We start from the raw sequence: 11,781 nt of genomic DNA, 5'->3' as shown, positions 1-11,781 counted from the left end.
AGAACAACTCTTTAAATTGAGTTTGGCCCTTCCTCTAGCCCCAAACTCTTCCGGCCACGTGTAAATGGTCCCTCCAAGCTCCCTTTTGAGCTCCTGGGCACCCTCAAGAAAGGGCTGATGGCTGAAAAGGCAGCGATGGGCCTTTGGGGGAGCTCTTCTGGACTGTCTAGGCTACATCAGCCGCTCTAGCTGCCTTCCAATCCACTTCTCACCGTGCGCTAAAGGAATCTTTGAAAATCCGACTCTGCTGTGCTACTCTCAGACTCCCACAAGGTCCACACAGTCGGGCCTGGTCTGGCCCTGGCTCGCCGCCCCTGCTTCGCTGCTGCCCCCACTCCAGCTGCTACACAGGCTTTCCTCAGTTCCTTCCGTCTGCCCTGCTTCTCCCACCATAGGTCTTTGCTCCTGTTCTGCTAGCTTCCTCCAACTTCACATCTGATTAACTCCTACTATTACCTCATCCGGGTTGTAGCTCAATTGTTACCTCATCAGGGGAGTCTTCACCAACTCTATGAACCAGCTGCCTTCCCTGTTTTCTATCCTCTGTTACATAGCACTCACTGACCTTTGTTCCACCATTAGACCATCATAAGTGCCATAAGAGTAGGAATGGGTTTTCTTCTAGTTTTTCTTTTTAATATATATCCAGTGCTTAGACCAATATCAGCATTTATATAGTCAATAATTATTATTTATTGATTTAGTAAAAAAAAACACATCTTGGGGACATTGGCCAAAATACTACAAATACCATGTCTTCCCTTCCTGGGATTTCTTAGGATTTTTTGCCATACTTTTTTATTTTTATACCACTTTTATATAACAGGGTATAATTCTGATACCAAGTTCCATTGTGTCTTTTCCCTGCACCACCAAGCAATTCCCTGACATCCACAGAATGTCCTACAATATCATTCAATTCTGACACTGTCTACATGGAGATAGCATCGGATCCGGCAGATGAAGGGCTCAGTCCCACAAGATGCCCCTCCCCCATTCAGATGCCAATCACAAGTTGTGTTTCACCAACCAGCTGAGGGTGGAGGTGCCAACGACCCCCTTCTTGGGTTTGATTAATTTCCTAGAATGGTTCATAGAACTCAGAGAAACATTTTATTACTGGATTGTTCATTTTTAATTAAAGGATTTCACTCAGAAACAGTCCGACAGAAGAGATGCATAGGGCAAGAGATATGGGGAAGCAGGTGGGACCTGCCACACTCAGGGTCATGCAGGTCACCCGGGCAGTGAAGGAGAGGACAGGGTCTGAAGAGTTCACTGGACAGTGCGTTTTCTCCTCCACTCTTAGATCTGTTTATAGTTTGATTCCTGGGGTGAGGGTAGCTTGTTGGAATATTGTATCACTTGACAAGTAAGCAAATATGTATTTATAGCTAATGCTACTTGTTAAAATCTATGTTGAATCAGTAAGCCTTTCAAAACTTGCCACTGATAAGAGTATTGGTTCTATAGTAGCTAAAAGCTAAAAAAAAAAGAAAGTTTATTACCTAGATAATTTCATAAAAACCTCCTGGTGCTATGATTCCTCAAGAGAATTCCTTAGTTTTAAAGAATCTGGCCGTGAAGTGCAACAAAAATGTGAGAAAACAAACTTTCAAATGCTTCAGCCGTCCTAAAGTTCTTGAGCAGACAACTGATCATTCCCTGAGTAGCACCTGTATACACAGAACTGGGCTAAGCATTGCGAGGAGACCTGGGAGCATCACGTATTCCCCCCAATAGCATCTTATCCCCCTGCAGAAAAGTTAGGAAATACAAGTTCAATAACAACAATACCAGAATGACAGCAGTGGAAGGGACCTAAAGGCTCAGCCAGTGCAGAATGTAACCTTGAGGGTCCACAGAGGGGGGAGCTCTCACACGGGCGGGCGGGCTGCGGGGCCTTGGGGACTGGAGGAGGGGTTTGAAATAGAAATACTTTGTGAAACGGAAACACTGAAATCAGGCATTGTGCTAGGTGCAAACATGTATCTTCCTATGCAATCCTCACCGCAGCTGTAGGAGGCTGTCAGGTAACAGAAACCCAGCCACAGCGGCACAGGGACGTGGGGCCTTATTTTTCCTCACAGAAGGAGGAGTCCAGGGCGGGCTGTCTGGGGCTGACGCAGGTGCTTGAGAAATCATCAAGCTTCCAGCTCTGTCTAGTTTCCTGTTCCACCGGCTTAGGTGTGGTTTCTAGGCCCTTGGTGTAAAGCGGCTGAACCAATTCAGGCATTACTCTGGCATCCCGGCAGAGAGATGACGAGCCCAAGTGTTCATAAATGGAGAGAAAAGCTTCCTTGGGGGCCCCCAGCAGACCTCAGGCTCCCAGCAGCAGGACTGGCTGAGAAATGAAGGCCTTTTGGTTTTTATTGTTTAGCCTGAGCACGGAGCTGCCTAAAGACTTCAGAGCTGTGCACTGAGGGAGAGGACGTAAACTTGGGCTTGGCAGCCAGCCAGGCCTCCGCCGAGAGTACTGTCCTTCTACCCAGGAGAAAGCCTAAGCAGTAAGTGTTAAGTAACTTGCCCTGGGTCATGTAGTTAATAAGTAGAAAAGCTGGACATGCACAGAAGCAATCTGATCACAGAGCCTGAACTTCTAACCCCGAGCTGGGCTCTGAACTCGAGGCCGGAGGGAAAGGTCCTGACCCTTGGTGATGATGGTGCTGACACAGGTGCAGAGGGCGACTGCCAGCTGTAAGCGAGGCCCTCAGGCTGGAACAGGGGAGCCGCTGTGAGGAGAGAAGGTGAGAACAGTGGTCCCGGCTCCTTTTGTCCGCCTGATTAAGCCTTCAAGGTCATGAGAATTGTCAGTCCCGAGACCGAAATAATACTACTGTAAACAGGCAGGTGCTGGCAGGATGTGAAAACCTTGTCCCGAAGGCAAAAGCCAAGTCAGCAACTATGACCAGGTCAGTACCTCAGGAGATGCCAAACGCCCACAGTTTGTGGCAACCCCAAGGCTGAAGTTAGAAGAGTGAAGCCAAAGCCAAGGCCAGGTTCAGGTGTGCTCTGAAGGCCAGGTGATTCCAAAGGCCTTAAGGATAGAGGAGCTGGAGGCCAGGGTCTGGGCCTGATGGTCTGGGATCAGAGAGTCGAAGAACTGGAATGCTAGAATATGGCCTACCTCAGGCCTGACTGGTTTTGTAGCAGTATCTGTACCTTCCAGCACCTTTGGAACATGACTGGCCCCTTATTTAGCACTAGCTTTTGGCTTCTGGAGCTAAACACCTTTGAGGGGGTGTGATAAGCCCAGACTGTCACCATACCAAGGCAACATAAAGAGATGTTTTCCACTGGAGCTGATGACTCTCAAATATTAGCTTTGCCTTTGCTGTCTCACGGGGAGATGGGGACACAGAGGAAAAGGTAGGATTGATAAGGAGGGAGCTGTGCGCAGCGGCCAGCCAGGCGGGTTTAGAGCATCTGCTTTCTGGAGCTTCTGAGCACAAACCTTGTTTGCCTCATGAGACTTTGAGTGCACATCAGGAGGCACGACTTAGGACATGGGAGACTCGGCAGACAGCTTAACCACCTCCGAGCGGTGGCGACCCACACCGGCGCTGTTATGAAGGGCCTAGGAGCGAGGTTTCAGAATGCCTTCCTGCAGGCAGTTTGAAGCCCTCCAGTCTACATCCTCTGTGATTGTGCGGCATGCCCGTCTGGAAGCATCTGAGCTGTGGCTCCCCAGAGTGATCGGAGAGTGCTCTGCTCTGAGTTGGCCGCCAGGCAAGCAGTAGGAGAGGCTTTGCAGAACCTTCTTTCTCCTCCTGCACCTTTATTTTTCCTTCTGCTGAAAAAGCTTAGCAGTTAGGGTAGTTGGGCAAGTTATATTGACACTTCTCCAGCAACTGAGAAAATGTTATGCATTTTTTTCAATATACCAAGTCTCAGTCTCAATAGAACCAAACACGCACAATGTCCCTTGAACAATGTGGGGTTTAGGGGTGCCAACCCCTGAGCAATTGGAAGTCTGTGTCGTACTTAGGACTCCCCTTAAAAATATAACTACTGGGACGCCTGGGTGGCTCAGTTGGTTAAGCGGCTGCCTTCGGCTCGGGTCATGATCCCAGCGTCCTGGGATCGAGTCCCACATCGGGCTCCTTGCTTGGCGGGGAGCCTGCTTCTCCCTCTGCCTCTGCCTGCCACTCTGTTTGCCTGTGCTTGCTCTCGCTTCTCTCTCTATGACAAATAAATAAATAAAATCTTTAAAAAAAATGCATTGTAGAAAATAAAATCTTTAAAAAAAAATATATATATATATAACTACTAACAGCCTCTTGTTGACCAAAAGCCTTGCCGGTTGATTAACACATATTTCGTCTGGTGTATGTGTTAGATACTGTATTCCTACAATAAAGTGAGCTAGAGAAAAGAAAATGTTAAGATCATAAGGAAGAGAAGATATTTGTGATGAATACAGTACAATACTGTGAATGCATCTGCAAATAAGTGGACCTATGAAGTTCAAAGCCATGTTGTTCCAGGGTCGACTGTACACACACACACACACACACACACACACGTATATACACACACACACATTTACAAGGAGAAGTAAGTTCATGTTTTTTGGAGCGGTCGAACCGTTGAGCTCTAGAACTGATGAGTTTGATCTCACATCCTCTACTTTCTACATCCAAATCTGGGGGAGGCTACTCAACACCTCACTGCCTTCATTTCTCATCTATAAAGCCCGGATCCCAGGCTGCTGTGAGGATTAAGTAGGCCATGGCTTGGAAAAGACTTAGGGTCATGGCTGGCCTAATGACAACTGTTATTATTGTAGACTTGTTAGAAAAAAGCAACTGAGTGCAAAGAACTAAACATCACCCTATATTGAAGGAGAACTACTGTTAAATCAGAATATATCTTCCCACCCTTTTTCACATGCGTGTCTTCTCTTTACTCTCCCTCTGGAGTCACGCTCAGGGCACGTGTGTGTGTGGTTGTGCTCACGCACATGCACACGCACGCACACAGACACACACTAAAGGTTAGAATATGTGCATTAATGATTCGATAATCCTGCCCAAATACGTATTCAGGATTAAGCTATTCACCAAAAGGTCAAAACTTGCTTTAACAGTTATCATGGAGTTATTTTTCAAAAACGCCATTTTCGGGGCACCTGGGTGGCTCAGTGGGTTAAGCCTCTGCCTTCAGCTCAGGTCATGATCTCAGGGTCCTGGGATCAAATCCCACATCAGGCTCTCTGCTCAGCGGAGAGCCTGCTCCACCCCCAACTCTCTGTCTGCTTGTGATCTCTGTCTGTCAAATAAATAAATAAATAAAATCTTTATAAAAATGCCATTTTCCCATTAGTTCTGTAATCAGGGAAAGTATATATTCTGCTATTGGTTGCTTTGATTGTTTATCTTTTTGAGTTATAGAACCATGGAAAATCTTAGGACTGAAACAGATACCTTTTATACAGCCTGTGTTTCATTTCCAAAGGGAAATCCAGTATATCCCTTGTTCTAACTGTAAATTACTGACGAAATTGCCAATAGTGTTTCAAATAGCTAACACGTCCCTTTACCTACCTGATCTGCTCCCACCTTCCTCCCCTTCCTTCCCAATGTAGAGAAGTCATTCTGTTTAAATGGGTCTCTGCTCACTTATTTGTCGCTGAGGAGGATGAACTGGCCTGGGTGATGTTCCCCTTCTCTGACAGTGTGTGATTCTAGGTGCCAGGGGTAAAAAACCACAGATACTGTTATACAAGATGGAAAACTGGAAGAGAGGGTGATAAAGTTTCAGTTTCCAGGGAGAACTATGGAGTGGTCTACCTCCTGTTTATTGTCTATCCTCCAGAAGGAACATTCTCTACCCAATTTCTTCCCCTTTTCACGTGAGGATTCCCACAGACCCAGGGACTGACCACGTGTCTCTTTGGTGAACGGCATCACTGGTTAAGTGCGTGATAATGTGTGATGATGACAATGGGACTGTTTGAGGTTCTAAGCTCTCAGTTTCAGTATAAGACCCTCCTGGGCCTCATTTCCTTAGGCCCAAGCCCTTGCTGCAGGGCTGCGTTACGGTGCTGACAGTTGCCTTTGTCTCCACTAACCATTTGGTGTATCCCAGTGCTTCCTGCGGTCAAGGACAGGTTTACTGGGAGGACTTGAGGTTCAGAGGAAGTATTTTTGTGCCTCTCAAACTAAACCACATAGACGATTATTTATCTGCCTAAAAAGATAGCTGGTTCCACAAACTGCTGTTTTTGTTATTTCTTTTTAGAATGTTTTAGAAAGACCCTTTGAAGGACCCCTTGCACCAGCACTATTGAGAGGGCTAATAACAAGGCCATAACAGAGGAGAACCTAGAGCTAAATGTGGGTGCTGGCTTTCTGTATTTTATTTTATTTTATTTTTTGGATTTCTGTATTTTATACTTATGCTGTGAGCATGAGGACCTCTTTACACTGAAACTCTGTTATAGCAGAATCTAGCTTGAAAGCCCAAAGGCTAGTAAGGAGGGCATGTGATGTGAGTTATACACAACTAAGGAATTGTTGGACCTTGCATCAAAAACTTACGATGTACTATATGGTGGCTAATTGAACATAATACATTTAAAAAAAAATAAGAAAACCCAAAGAAAAACTGGGGTGTCATACTTCTATTTGGTATTTTAAGGATATAAAAGAAGTAGAATCCCTTCTGCACCTCGGCTTATCCTGTTCATAAGCCAGAATTTGAAAGATGCATGTATAGAAGTTGATACATGAAACATCAAAGAAAAACACAAAGAGAAAGCATAATTTCCTTACTATACAAATAGTGCTTGTAATAAATTTAAAAAGGTGAACCAATTAATGGTAAAATAACCAGCTGGCATGGACAGGCATTTCACAGAAGAGGACATACAAATGGATTATGGACTGAATTATATCCTTCCAAATTCATATGGATATGAATTTATATCAAACCTCAGAATGTGACTAGATTTGTAAATAGAGCCTTTAAATAGGTAGTTAAGGTAAAATGATGTCACTCGGATGGTCTCTAACTCATCATAACTAGTGTCCTCTTTTTTTTTTTAAGATTTTTAAATTAAATCAAAATTTTAAAAGATTTTATTTATTTATTTATTTGACAGACAGAGATCACAAGTAGGCAGAGAGGCAGGCACAGAGAGAGGAGGCAGCAGGCTCCCTGCTGAGCAGAGAGCCCGATGTGGGGCTCGATCCCAGGACCCTGGGATCATGACCTGAGCCAAAGGCAGAGGCTTTAACCCACTGAGCCACCCAGGCACCCCATAACTAGTGTCCTCTTAAGAAGACATTAGGATGGGAGACACATACCGAGGAAGACCACGTGAGAACAGAGAGAAAATAGCTGTACAAACCAAGGCCAGAGGCTTCAGAATGAAATCAACTCTGCTGACACCTGGATCTTGGACTTCTGGCTTTCAGAACTGTGAGGAAGTACATTCCTGTTGCTTAAGCCAGCCAATGTGTGGTACTTGTTATAGCAGCTGTAGCAAACTAATCAGTCAGTAAACTTACAAGACAAAATACATTCAAATTAAACAACAGTTTCATGATGGAAACAAGTGCTACAGTATACTTTTGTGTGGGAGTATAATTTGATACACTTTGAAGTGCAGTTTGGTATTAACTACCAGATTTGAAGATACATTCTTTGACCAACAATCTTACTTGAAGCAGAAATTACATGTCATTCACAGATATGTATATATGTTTAAATCTGGTCAATTAAATTTAGAAAACTGGAAAAAGTTTACATTAAAAAAGATTATACATTATGAATGAGATTTTGTGTAAATTTTTTAAAAAATGAGATAACGTGATACACATTGACATAGAAAGATGTCTGTAGTTTGAGAAGATGTCCATAATATATGATTAAATTAAAAATAGTTGTGAGACAGGCATGCCTGGGTGGCTCAGTCATTAAGCATTTGCCTTCAGCTCAGGTCATGAATCCAGGGTCCTGGGATCCAGCCCCGCATCGGGCTCCCTGCTCAGCGGAGGCCTGCCTCTTTCCCTCCCACTCCCCCTGCTTGTGTTCCCTCTCTTGCTGTGTCTCTCTCTGTCAAATAAATAAAATTAAAAAAAAAAAAGTTGTGAAACAGTATATGGAGAATGACCATATTTATTTGTACCCCATGTGTCATTTTTTTCACCCATTTGGAATATAAATTAAAACCACATTCTCTCTTTTGAAAAGTTGAGTTAGTTTTAAAGAACATTATATAAACTCACCTGATCTAAAGTTATTGTACTTAACAGGTTATTCTATTAGAACATTCATAAAATTTGCCTTAAGAGCCTATCAGAAACTCTTTAGATTTGACAAATCATCAACACAAGTCCCAGAAGAATACTTGGTAGTACATACATATGTAAAATGAAAAGTGGCAAATTAAGACCACCAGAAATTAATGTATGTAGTCTTGAAACATCCATTTAACTGAGATGAGAGGAGTGGTTCTGCAGAAAATGCTTCAACTGTATGAACCTGGCCTCTTTGCAAACCGGATAGCAGGTTAGACATGCAAGAGAGAGCTCTTCAGGTTTTAAGGAAAATGGGCATAAAAGGTTTTTGATAGCCACTCTAAGGTATGATTCATCTTGGAAAGGAACTCATCAGGTTAACCTGTGTGTTTCTGTCTAGGATATGAGGATCTGAATATTCACGTGAGCCTCATTGGCCACACGGCCCTTCTGATCACGGCAAATGTTCAAGATAAGAACAAATGAATCACTTCTTCATTAGGTTCGAATGCTTTTTGGGTTATTAGGGATTTCATAGGGATTTAGTGGAATCTCAAAATTCCAGATCAGACTTTGTTCATCATTAATTTACCTATTCCTTCAGCAAATATTTATTATGAATCTCTAATTTATCAAACTGCCTGGTGAGTCTTCACTGTTGTGATTCAGATCCCCCAAGGGCCGTGAGAATGGCTATGGCGTGTTCTCGTGCTTGTCCAAGACACCTGTCTGCAGTCCTTGTCCCACTGCCCTGTTAAGTACGTAAGAGCCAATAACCGTCAACATTGCCTATTTAGGTGTCTGTCCAGGTGTGGCTTCCAGATTACTTTTTTGATCCCAAACTCCCTGATCTTTTCTCTCTGCTCCTTTCCCCCAGTTCCATATCCAGCTTTTGAGCACGGCCACTGGCTCTCCTTGGTTTGTTGACCTATTTGTGTTCTTACAGACCTCAGCTTCTGACTCAGATTTTATCTCTATAGGTTCCTTCGACTTTAATGTCTCCTGAAGATCTGAGTCAGAGATAGTCCAGGCAGCCCTACCTTCCAGAACTCTCATCTGCCCGCTAGTGGAAAAAATAGAAAGGGGAAGTGTCATTTATTAGAAATTACAAGGATGGGAGCCAGAGTTCCATTTCATTTTAGATTCTGGGAAAACTAGAGGGGACACTTAGGAAGAAATTCCTTAAAACCTACTCTAAACACCAATCTAAACAAGGACCCAAGGACTGATCAGTATTATTATAGCTGCAAAATAATTGCCAGATTTGCCAAGAATAATTTTTTTTTTTTTTTAATAAAACACAGCTTTCTAAAAGTTACTAGGTCCACAGGAAGAGTCCATGATCAAAGCCACACATTTAGCCGGAGTGCTGGTTAACTATGACATCAATATGTGTTTTTCTTCCAAGAGGACTGGCCCTCCCTGCCCATGTCCCTGTAGTACAGGGCAGATGGTGTGAATCAGGACACCACTGTCCCACATGACCTCTGCCTAGTGTGGCTGCAGCTGATCCAAGAATCTCCTAAGCATCTCTCAAAGCTCAACAGCTCTGTTAGAGCCCCAGGGCAGCTCTTGTCAGGTGGATACCACTCTAAAAAAACACCCTGCAGAATGCTGCTGCAGGGCTTAAAAAAAAAATGAGTAAGAGGATGCCTGGGTGATTCAGTCCATTGGGCATCTGCCTTTGGTTCAGGTCATGGTCCCGGAGTCTTGGGATCGAGTCCTGTGTGGGGCTCCCTCCTCAGCGAAGAGCCTGCTTCTCCCCTGCCTGCTACTCCTCCTGCTAGTGCTCTCTCTCCCTCTGACAAATAAAATAAAATAAAATAAAATACTGATATTTTAAAAAATAAGCTAAAATAAATTAATAGAACATTGATTTTTCAGAGTATGTGATTCTTAGTATGTCATCATCATGTTAAAAATTCCATGTTAATTAAAATGCTTTAAAATGAGCTAATTTGGTATTCCCTATTTTTTAAACAATGACTATTTTAGAAATCATTAATACTTCCTCATTGTTCAAAAAAAAAACTAATAACTGTGCTTTTTTTAAAAAAAAAAAAAACCTCAAAATTCTTCTACCAATTAGCAAATGTGTTCTAACACTTAAACGTGTACTTAGGTTTGCTGTAGGTCAAAACACAAATGGCATATTCTTCGAACGTGGTGTTTCATTAATTCGGGGGATTATCTCATTTGGGGGCCCCTACGATGTTAATGCCAACACTGTGTCCTGAGAGAAGATATGGGCACTAGCTCTCATTTCGACAAGTTTTTTTGTTTTAATCAATAACATCCTATTTCAAGCAAAATTTATCTGTGGTTTACTACTCTCTGGATGTGTTCAGTCCCACACGAAGTCTGGCACTGTGTGTAGTTACCTTCTTGACTGATTTACGTTTCATATAGCCAACAGTTCTCAGATCTGCAAATTCGGGAGCTGGAGGAAAGCTCCCCGGAAAGCATATTTGAGTTTCATACGGCTCCTAAAGGATCAAATTCATCCTTATGCAACCAAAGCTGCTGTTTCTATGCCCTCCTTTGACCATTGTTCTCATTGATCTTGTTTACTTTGAAAACATCTTGCTTTTTCCCAGACATCTCTTCCACACTCCGTGGCGTATCTTCCAACACAGATACTCAAACAGTATTATATTTGGAACAAGGCAGAAGACAAAGGTTAGGGCACCTTCTTGTACATGCAACAGAAAGGAAAAATCATTTCATTCAGCCAGAGTTATTTCTCCAAATATTGGGAAAAAATCATTTCTTTGCATGTAAAACACCACTTAACAACCAAGCGAAGGGAGTTAATATTTTAGACGGTAGTAGCAGTCTTTCGCTTTCGAATATTTTGAGACATCAGTGTTTTACAAATGTTAAGGGATTCAACTGCGTATGACCAACTATTATAGCTAATGAACTGATTGATAAAGTCATATTCGTTGCTCATCTCTCATTTCTCTTGGACTCAAATTTGTAGGGTCCTATCCTCCATGGACATCACCTACTACCTATAAAAGGGTGAGCATGAGGGGCACCTGGGGGGCTCAGTTGGTTAAATATTTGCCTTTGGCTCTGGTCATGATCTCAGGGTCCTGGGTTCAAGCCCCAAATCAGGCTCTCTGCTCAGCGGGGAGTCTGCTCTCCCTCCTTTTCTCTCTCTATCAAATAAATAAATAAAATCTTTAAAAAAAGGGGGGGGGTGAGCATGTTTATTACAAACATGGCTTAAATACATAAACATTCTGGGGACATATAATAAGATTGGGGAAGAATGAGACAGTATTAAGAAAGTTCTTGGCTCCAGGGTTGGAAGTCATACGAGATGAGATCATTAGAATGAAGTTGAACTTGCAAGAACACAGTCAGTGATTTTAATGTTCCATTGTGTGGTAGTGGCTGGAACAACGGGTCAAGAGATTTTAATCATTCAAGCAAATCGGAACAAAAAAGATTTCTAGACAGTGCTGTGGTCAGATTTGCTGGGTTCTCTGAAGTAGAGGGTAAAATCTAAGAAACTGCCTGTTGAACT

Source organism: Mustela putorius, unplaced genomic scaffold, assembly GCF_011764305.1.
Source record: "Mustela putorius furo isolate JIRA1106 unplaced genomic scaffold, ASM1176430v1.1 tig00000407_pilon_pilon_pilon, whole genome shotgun sequence".
In the NCBI taxonomy this organism is placed as follows: Eukaryota; Metazoa; Chordata; class Mammalia; order Carnivora; family Mustelidae; genus Mustela; species Mustela putorius.
Note: the sequence above shows the minus strand (reverse complement) of the source record.